Source organism: Elgaria multicarinata, chromosome 2 (assembly GCF_023053635.1).
Source record: "Elgaria multicarinata webbii isolate HBS135686 ecotype San Diego chromosome 2, rElgMul1.1.pri, whole genome shotgun sequence".
Lineage (NCBI taxonomy): Eukaryota > Metazoa > Chordata > Lepidosauria > Squamata > Anguidae > Elgaria > Elgaria multicarinata.
Window position 1 is genome coordinate 182,437,267 of NC_086172.1, and position 10,569 is coordinate 182,447,835.

At 49.6% G+C, this 10,569-nt stretch overlaps 1 protein-coding gene and 1 long non-coding RNA gene across 2 annotated transcripts in view; one reads left to right on the forward strand and one right to left on the reverse strand.

Moving 5' to 3' along the window:
- FKBP3 (FKBP prolyl isomerase 3) overlaps positions 1 to 10,569 on the forward strand; it is a 431,114-nt gene that overhangs the window by 312,360 nt on the left and 108,185 nt on the right. The window lies entirely within an intron of this gene.
- Positions 4,271 to 5,686, reverse strand: LOC134413631 (uncharacterized). The gene is made up of 2 exons (XR_010026555.1): positions 5,618 to 5,686; positions 4,271 to 4,568 (listed from the first exon to the last, which is right to left on the reverse strand). It is a non-coding gene; the product is annotated as an uncharacterized LOC134413631 (long non-coding RNA).

Here is a 10,569-nt window from a genome sequence, read left to right on the forward strand (position 1 = left end):
AGGCCTTTGGCCTCTTGAAATCAGTGCAGACTGAATAGCGGTGTCTGATAGATGCCATGTCCATCACCCTGACCAAACAAGGCCAAGGTGCATGCGCAAACTTTTTATTATGGCTCTTGGTATACAGGAGGTATGACTGATGGGTGGGGCCTTGTTTGTGGGCCACCCTGGGACAAATTATTGGCATGGCTGGTGCTGACAGTGAAACAGCCTTGCCTGGAAGAGGGGGTTGCATCAAGGAAACAAAGCCCTATGAAGAGAGACTGAAAGAACTGGGCATCTTTAGCCTGGAGAAGAGAAGATTGAGGGGAGACATGAGAGCACTCTTCAAATACTTCAAAGGTTGTCACACAGAGGAGGGCCAGGATCTCTTCTCGATCCTCCCAGAGTGCAGGACACGGAATAACGGGCTCAAGTTAAAGGAAGCCAGATTCCAGCTGGACATCAGGAAAAACTTCCTGACAGTTAGAGCAGTACGACAATGGAATCAGTTACCTAGGGAGGTTGCGGGCTCTGCCATACTAGAGGCATTCAAGAGGCAGCTGGACAACAATCTGTCAGGGATACTTTAGGGGATTCCTGCACTAAGCAGGGGGTTGGACTTGATGGCCTTGTAGGTCCCTTCCAACTCTGCTATTCTATGATTCTATGAAGGTTTCAGGCAATTAGACCTGACAAAGAGGAGAGGGCCAGGCGGCCATTTCTTCATGGGGATGCAGGAGTCATCTCCTATTTAACAATGGGCACTAAAACGATCAGAAGAGCCTGGCTGAATCAGACCATCTCGAAACAGGTTGGAAACTTCAGCTAGTTCAAAATAGGGCAGTGAGATCGTTAAAAGGGATCAGCTTATGTGGTCTTATTACATCTGTGCTTTAAGATCCTCACAGGCTGATAGTCCCTTTCTGGAGCCTCAAATGAGGCGAGGCTGGTGGCTAACAAGGGGAGGGGCGTTTCAGTGGTGGCACCACGGATGTGGCATGTCCTCCCCAGAGAGGCTGGCCTGACGCCTACACTGTGCTCTTTTCGGCATTAGCCGAAGCCCTTTTTCCTCCTGGGCTTTTTAGTCATTCATTTAATTAATGCATTTTTAGATCTTTGCACTGGGGCCGGGTTTTAGTCTCGCTTGGTCTTCTTAACTTTGGTTTAAAGCTCTTTGTACTGCCAAATATGCTCTTCCCGCTCCCCGGCAAAGAGTATCCATAGGCAGGTGCCTTGTCTCTGAACATGTTGAAGGCGGCGGTCCTGTGAAGGGCATGTTGTCTGAAGAAGTACACAGCTTGCTGCGTTACTGCACACAAGTAGCCTTGGATTATGGCCTTGGTCTGCAGAAAGTTATGCCTGCAATATATCCTTGAATATATGTCACTGAGCTTTAGTAAACTCAGTAAAACTGTGGCTGCTATATAAAGCCGATCGTATAGACATTTCATTTTGGTGATAAGTCGCCGCGCCTGAAGTCTCCTAGATAAGGCTACTTCCTGTGCTCATTTATAATCCAGTCAAAGCAAAGTGCTTTTTAAAGCTCTGCTAATTTCAAAGGGACCCCTATTGACTTAAATAGGAGAGAGCCGAGCGCAATTTCAATAGGACTTCAAAGTGCTTAGATGTGGGTGGGGTAGATTCCTCATAGAATAAAATCCCCGCTAAACAGATATTATTTCCAAGTAAAACACCCCTCAGCAGCATAACGCTGGCCATCCAAAGCCACGTCATACAGAAAGGCTCTCGTACCGCAACTGCAAAATGCTTAGGCTCAGATTCTGTCACATCTCTGGAACTGTGGCATTCGGTAGTTGTGAGGCAGAATGCTTCCCTGGTGCTTAGAGTTGGCATCGTCGAGTTGGAAGGGCACCTCAAAGGCCACCTAGTCCAGCCTCCTGCCATAGTGGCAGGAGGTTCGGCTGGCGCCTATGCTGTATTCCTTCCGTCGCCAGCTGAAGACTTTTCTATTTTCTCAGTATTTTAACACCTATTTATTTGTTTATTTATTACATTTCTATACCGCCCAATAGCCAGAGTTCTCTGGGCGGTTCACAAAACTTAACTTAAATTTTAAACTTTGTTTTAATTCCATATTTTAACCTATATCAATTTTTGCTGGTAGTTTTATTCTAGTTGTGCTATTTATTTATTTATTACATTTCTGTACCGCCCAATAGCCGGAGCTCTCTATTTTGACAACTTTTTATATTGTATTTTGTATTTGTGTTTTTAGATGGATGGTTGTTTTTATGCTCTTCATGATTTTAATTTTTTTGAACCGCCCAGAGAGCTTCGGCTATTGGGCGGCATAAAAATGTAATAAATAAATAAATAAATAAATACCAAGGAAATATTCTCTGCTGGCCTCAGAGATTCCAGTGATATTTATTTATTTATTGCCTTGTCATACCGCCCAATAGCCGAAGCTCCCTGGGTGGTTCACAAATATTAAAACCATTCAAAGTATAAAACAATCAGTATAAAACATGATATAAAATACAATATAAAAGCACAACCAGGATAAAATCAGCAGCAGTGCAGAAATACAAACTTAAAATGAAACAGATGGGAAAAGCTTCCTGTTAGGTCTGCAGCTACATAGATTAGAAGACCAGAGCTACTTATGACGCAGCTTGTATTTAAGATACCCAGTAATATAGAATCATAGAATCATAGAATAGCAGAGTACGAAGGGGCCTACAAGGCCATTGAGTCCAACCCCCTGCTTCATGCAGGAATCCACCCTAAAGCATCCCTGACAGAGGGTTGTCCAGCTGCCTCATGAAGGCCTCTAGTGTGGGAGAGCCCACCACCTCCCTAGGTCACTGGTTCCATTGTCGTACTGCTCTAACAGTCAGGAAGTTTTTCCTGATGTCCAGCTGGAATCTGGCTTCCTTTAACTTGAGCCCGTTATTCCGTGTCCCGCACTCTGGGAGGATCGAGAAGAGATCCTGGCCCTCCTCTGTGTGACAACCTTTTGAGTATTTGAAGAGTGCTATCATGTCTCCCCTCCATCTTCTCTTCTCCAGGCTAAACAAGCCCACTTCTTCCAGTCTCTCTTCATAGGGCTTTGTTTCCAGACCCCTGATCATCCTGGTTTCCCTCCTCTGAACACGCTCCAGCTTGTCTGCGTCCTTCTTGAATCACCACAGTCAAAGCTGCAGGTGCCCTGCCCTCTTTTAAATCTAGTATAGCTCCTGCAGCTTTAACTGAGGTAATGAAGAGGGAATTTCACCAGGTTCTCCATATATACAAATGACAGCTGCTGAAATTCCCTTTTCTATGCAACTGATACAGGAGCCCCATCCTCCTTTTCATAGGGCCACCCTAAAAAATGCAATCAATCAATAAATAAATAAAAGGAAGTCAAAAGCCCCCCCACACACACACACATTCAAGGGAGGGGGGAGGGGGGGCTTTGTGAGGGCTGCCCCAGGGGGGCTTTGTGACATCACAGACCACCTGTCAGTCAGGCAAAGTATATAATGGGGCTGGGGGCTCACCTGGGGCTCACTTCAGCCGGGGAGCCCAGAGGCAGCTGCAGCCAGAAGGCAAGTCTGACTTTCGAGTCCGGCTTGCTAAGCAGGGTGGGGGGAAACTCCTGGCCTACCCAACCCCACATGAAGCTAGCTAACGCCTAAGCCATGAACGCCAAGCACTTTTTTGTGAACCGCCCAGAGAGCTTCGGCTATTGGGCAGTATAGAAATGTAATAAATAAATAAATAGATAAATAAAATAAAATAAAATAAAATAAAATAAAATAAAATAATGCCTTGGCATTCATGGCCACAACACTCCGTCAGGGGGCAGACGGAGCCCCGGCCACTTGGATCGTCGGGGCGCGGTAGGTGGACTGTGGGAGTGGTAGGCCCATGGGGGACTACCTAGCCGAGCCCCCTGCTTAACGTGTGTTTCTGCCTTGCAGGAGCCCTGAGGAGCAGGAGGAGCAGGAGCCCCAGTGGAGGGCTGAAGCGAAGAAGGCGGCGGTGGCGCTGGATGGGACAGAGACCCCCTTCTCCCTTCTTCCCCCTCGACGGAAAGAATGCTGGCAAAGTCTCTTCAGAGACTGGCACAAGTTTTCCCCCAGATCGCCCCATTGATAGGGAAGCAGATCTTTTTCAAAATAAAAAAAGTATTATGCTATGAATACACTTCTGTTACCTTTATTATATATATTTATGCGAAACTGAATCCAGTCCGCCGCCTTTTCCAGAAGTATTTCTTTTTTTACCCAGAAAGCTCATTTGACCAAGAGAGCAGTCGCTTTATCGAGAAACTCATATGATCAATCAATTAAAATTTATTTAACTGGGTTTCAGCTCTGGGGCGTTGTTTTTGAGCGACTCGGCTTACAGGTCTTATTTCCCGGTGCCACGACGTCGATTGAAACATTGCGTTGTTTTGGGCAGCTTTGCGGAAACGGCGCGGTGACCGGCCTGAGCCTGGCCGTCACGCATCGCCTTTGTCGAGATGGGAAGGAAATACGTTCCTGTTCTTAAAATGGATCCCAACTTTCTCTGGGGTCTGGGTCTGATGCCATCTTGGGTGGTGCAATGGAAGCGAAAAGCCGGCGTGATACACCCTGAAATTTAAAAATGCAGGGCCATTTGTCAAGTTTTCTGCCTTTCGTCGAACTGTGTGCTGGTTCTGGTCGTTTTAACGTTGTTTGGGGAGGAGAAAGGGAAAGTTTGGGGCCTTTTGTGTGAGTAATTGTGGGTGGGGGTGATGAATGAACCACAGAGAAGGAATCTTCTTCTCTGTCATGTTGCAAACGGTTACCTGTGGTCGTGCAAAAGCAGCGTTCCCCAGTCCCTATGAGGAGAGACTGCTGGGAGGCAGACAACATCGTGAGAGGGACCTGTGAAAATCTGTGAGTGCCCAGCAACATGTGTGCAATAAAACGCTCATCTGATGCTCTAAGGCTTATTAGCATCCAGCTGCCATCAAAAGCCCTCCCTGCTCACTGGAAGAAGAACCTTCTAGCTCTTGCCATGCTGATTTAAAGAATGACCTTTAGCTTCTAGCCATACAAAATTCTCGAGCGAAGGCCACCTGCTTGCTTGAGCAGGAGAGAAAATACATTTATTTATTTAGTTTCTACCACGCAATGGCACTCTCAAGGCAGCTTACAGAACCAATGAAAATGGGTTAAAACAATACATTAAAATGGAATAAGAACATAACAGTTACAGAAAGGTTGTTTTTAAAAACAGCACCCAATCCACCAGACCCACTTCCAGTTTAAAGGCCTTTTTAAATAAAGCAGTCTTTGCCTGCTGGTGGAGGGGCCTCAGGGGAGGAGGGGACCTTCCCTTCCTTGGGAGGCTGTTCTAAATGGCCCTCTCTCGGGTCACCACCAAACGCAGTTCTGAAGGCCTCTCCAGAAGATCTCAGGAACCAGGCCAGGCTCGTATGGGAGAAGGAGGTCTTTCATGTAGCCTGGTGCCACGCCCTTGATCGATTGACTGATTTAACGTGCTCATAACCTGCCTTTCCCAAGGCCAGGCAGCGTGCAATATCATTTAAAAGCAACGACATAAACAGCCAATCAAAAACACAGTTGAAAACCAATGGGCTGCCTCCACGGTGCAGAGTTGGCTTTGCGTTCCTCCTAAACCCGGTTTTGCTTACCTGGTGTGGTGTTGGGTAATCCCCATGCCAAGGAGGGTGCGTGGGGTTTCTGGCGGGCATCCAGGTACTTTCTGGCTTCTGGCAACCAATTTCAGACTGCCTTCTGCCAGGACCGCCCCCCTGATCGGTCATGGAGCAAAGACATATGGTGGAAATCTTGATGCGGCGCAGATTCTCTGCCACCGCGGGGCTTGGAGCACATATAGACAGCCCCCAGGACAGAGCAATAGCAGCTGGCCTTCCCCAAACTGGCCTCCTCCTGATGTGTTGGACTACAGTTCCCAGCATTCCCCAGCCAGGGCTGTCCAAAACCTTCACAAACATGTGGGCAGGGCTGTACAAGGCCTTACACCAGTAGAGTCAGTGGCTCCGATGTCAGTGGGGCAGTAAATCCGCTCTGGGTTTCAGTCAGAACCAATCACAACTCTAAAGAAGCTATCCAAAGTGCTCTTGGGAAGCTCCTTTAGCGCTCTGACTGAAACCCAGAGCGGATTCACTGCCCCACTGACATCAGAGCCACCAGCCACCACTGGTGAGAGGGGAAGCAGGACCATTCCACCAGCCCTGCTAAAAGACTGTCTCATTCGTTCCCCTCTTCCCTACCCACTCTTTTTCCTTGTGCATCGAGTCTTTTGAGATTGTAATCTTGGTTGGAGCGATTGTCTTCCCTCAATCTGATGCTCCTCCACGGTTGTCCTGGACGACAGCTCCCTAGTGCCACTGGCCATGCCAGCTGGGGCTGATAGGGCTTGGGGGCCCAAAACAAGGCAGGAGATACTTGCTTCCCTTGCCCACGAATCTCTCTCTTTAGGGGGAAGAACCTGGTGGTGGTGGAGGTGCAGCCCACCCACAATGTCCAGGATTACAATTCCATATGCAACTGGCCCAGTATTACGCAAAAGGTGGGATACAAATAGCAACAACAACAACAACAACAACAACAACTGTTAAAGATACCGTTTAGGGTGGATTCCTGCACTGAGTGAGGGGTTGGACTTGATGGCCTTACAGGCCCCTTCCAACTCTACCATTCTATGATTCTATGACCCATTGCCTTTTTCAAGATGGACAGCACCATTTAGACTTCATAATAAGAGTCCTAGCCTTACAGACACTGAGGCACGGGGCGGGGGAGAGAGTTTTCCAAGACCAGTACTATGAACGCTGCCATCTTTCCGGCGCCAGGTCAAGACCTTCCTTTTTGCCCAGGCATATAGCAGAACATCTTAATTACAACCCCATCCTGGACGGGGTTGCACTTCCCCTAAAGGATCGGGTCCGTAGTTTGGGGGTGCTCTTGGATCCAGAACTGTCACTTGAGGCACAAGTGAACTCAGTGGCAAAGAGCACCTTTTATCAGCTTAGGTTGATATAACAACTGCGCCCTTATCTGGACAGAGATAGCCACGCTACAGTTATCCATGCTCTGATAACCTCTCGTTTGGATTACTGCAATGCGTTATACGTGGGGCTGCCTTTGAAAACGGTTCGGAAGCTTCAGCTGGTACAAACAAGGCAGCCCGTTTACTAACAGGGACTGGCCGGCGAGATCACATTACGCCAGTCCTTTTACAACTTCATTGGCTGCCAGTCCAGGTCCGGGCCCAATTCAAAGTGCTGGTATTGACATTTAAAGCCCTAAACGGTTTGGGGCCAGGTTATTTGAAGGAACGCCTCCTCCCATATGTACTTGCTCAGACCTTAAGATCATCTACAGGGGCCCTTCTCCGTGAGCCCCTGCCAAAGGAAGTGAGGCAGGTGGCTACCAGGAGCAGGTCCTTCTCCGCTGTGGCACCCCGGTTGTGGAATGAGCTCCCCGGAGAGGTCTGCCTGGCGCCTACACTGTACTGCTTTCGTCGCCAGCTGAAGACCTTTTTATTCACTCAGTATTTTAACACTTAATTTTAACTTAAATTTAAATTTTACTGTTTTAACTCTGTATTTTAATCTTTTATCAATTTTGCTGCGTGGTTTTATCCTGATTGTGCTTTTTATACTGTATTTTGTAATTGTGCTTTTAACATGTTCTTTTTATTGTGGTTATAACTTTTTGAACCGCCCAGAGAGCTTCGGCTATTGGGCGGTATAAAAATGTAATAAATAAATAAAGAAAGAAAGAAAGAATTCTTGGCACCCTCAAACAAACTATAATTCCAGGATTCTTTAGAGGGAAGCCTGATACTTAAACTGTAATAAATAAATAAAAACAAATAAATACCCACATGTTTATTTTATAGGTTTTTTTTAATGTTTTATGTATATATGTTCTGTGTTTTTGAATTTTAAGTTTTGTTTACTCGTTTTTATGTCAATTTTAAAAATTTCTGTAAACTGCTCAGAGACCTCCGGCTATGGGGGGTGGTATATAAATGTAATAATAAAATAAATAAACTAAATAAATGAAATGCTTTCTCTGAGTCAAAGGTGGAGAGGGTGGCCATCCTATGGCCCTAAAAGAAAATTTCAACATGGCTAAGACAAATTTCTTCCCACGCAGGAACTATGACCCTATGTTTTAATCCGTGTTAATGTATATTTCATATCATGTTTTTTTATAAAGCATCCCTGACAGATGGTTGTCCAGCTGCTTCTTGAAGGCCTCTAGGGTGGGAGAGCCCACAACCTCCCTAGGTAGCTGATTCCACCGTCGCACTGCTCTAACAGTCAGGAAGTTTTTCCTGATGTCCAGCTGGAATCTGGCTTCCTTTAACTTGAGCCCATTATTCCGTGTCCTGCACTCTGAGAGGATTGAGAAAAGATCCTGGCCCTCCTCTGTGTGACAACCTTTTAAGTATTTGAAGAGTGCTCTCATGTCTCCCCTCCATCTTCTCTTCTCCAGGCTAAACATGCCCAGTTCTTTCAGTCTCTCTTCATAGGGCTTTGTTTCCACACCCCTGATCATCCTTGTTACCCTCCTCTGAACACGCTCCAGCTTGTCTGCGTTCTTCTTGAATTGTGGAGCCCAGAACTGGACGCAATCATAGAATAGTAGAGCTGGAAGGGGCCTACAAGGCCATTGAGTCCAACCCCCTGCTCAATGCAGGAATCCACCCTAAAGCATCCCTGACAGGTGGCTGTCCAGGGCGGGGGGATCTACACTACTGCTTTAAAGTGCTTTATATTAGTTTTGACAACTGTTGGGGCCCAGGACACACTGCATATACAGGTTTCAAAACGTTTTCAAAGTGCTTTAAAGCGCTTTAAAAGCAGTAGTGTAGACACCCCCCAGCTGCCTCTTGAAGGCCTCTAGTGTGGGAGAGCCCACAACCTCCGTAGGTAACTGGTTCCATTGTCGTACTGCTCTAACAGTCAGGAAGTTTTTCCTGCTGTCCAGCCGGAATCTGCCTTCCTGTCACTTGAGCCCATGATTCCTTTCCTGTCCTCTGGGTTGCCCCCCACCCCACCCCACCCACGCCTGCTCCAGTTTATGAAAGGAAACACACACAGGTTCTAGGGCGCAAACCCCCGCCCGCACACGTTGAGACGGGGTGGGAGTAATCTTCCTACAACTCCCAGCATCCTCTCGCGAGCCGTGCTGGCTGGGGCACGCTGGGAATTGTAGGGCTCTTCGGGCGGGGGACCCTGCCGCGGCGGACGCAGAAGGCAAGCAGGCAGCCGCCTCCCCGCAGAGAGCCTCCAGCCACGCCCACCGCTTAGGGAGGGCCGGCGGGAGGGGAGGGGAGGGGAGGGGCCGGGCCGGGCCGGGCCGGCGCGCGCGTGCCTCAAGGTTTGCAGCGCCGCGGCCTGGCATGTGGTTGGGTTGGGTGAAGCTTCGCCAGGCTCCAAAATGGCGAACGGTGCCGACGACACTTCCGGTCCTCCGCTCGCGCTCTCCTGCCAATCGGCGGCGGCCAGAGCGGCGCGCGGCGGATTTGAACGACGCGGCGGTTGAGCAGGGAAGGAACGGAGGGCGGGAGGGCGGCGGCGGCGGCCTGAGGGAGGTGAGTAGGGTGGGGGGGGTATGGGGGGGAGGGGCGGCCGTGCTCCCCCCTCAGTGACCCCTCCCCCGTCCCGGGGGTCGCACTCCGCTCCTTTTGCCCTTCGACGCGCCACGACCCCCCCCCGTCCTTTCCCCTCCCTCCCTCCCTCCTTTTCGAATCCCCTCATGATGGTCCTCGCTGCGCTGCTTTTCAACCCCTGGTTCGACGCCCCCCGGCGGCGTTTCTGACCCGCTTCTGCTTCCCTTTGGTGTCTCTGAGGTACCAGGAGTAGAGCCGGGGGGCTGGGGGGTGCGACGGCGACGGCTTGAGACGCGCGAGCGGCCCCCGAGGGTGGGCGAAGGGGCGGCGGCGGCGGCGGCGGCGGCGGCCTGGCTTCCACTCAGCCGCCTCCCCCCCCCGGCTCGCGAGGGTCCTTGCGCTGACAGGGCCCCCTCCTCGGCCCGATCCTGACAGGCGCTTCGCACCCTAAGCGACAGCGGGGGCGCTGGGCCGGTCGACCCACATCGGCTCTGCTGCAGCAGCAAAGAGCAGCAGCTCCTGTTCTCGTAAAATGGAAAAAACCCTCCCTAAGAGACCGAGATCTAGCAAAACCTGCATCGCAGAGATCCAGCAGCAACAACAACAAAAAAGCGGGGGAGGAGTAGACCAGGCGAGCCTAGGTGTCTCCCAGCTCTGGTGCAGGGATGCCCTGGTGACACAATTGGTTCCTCATAGAATCATAGAATAGCAGAGTTGGAAGGGGCCTCTAAGGTCATCCAGTCCAACCCCCTGCTCAATGCAGGAATCCACCCTAAAGCATCCCTGGCAGATGGCTGTCCAGCTGCCTCTTGAAGGCCTCTAGTGTGGGAGAGCCCACAACCTCCCTAGGTAACTGATTCCATTGTTGTACTGCTCTAACAGTCAGGAAGTTTTTCCTGATGTCCAGCCTCGATGTCTTATGTCATATGAAATGGCTGCTTCTGTTCAGACGTGCTCCTTTTTAATCCCATTCTCTCCCCCCCTCCCTTTGCA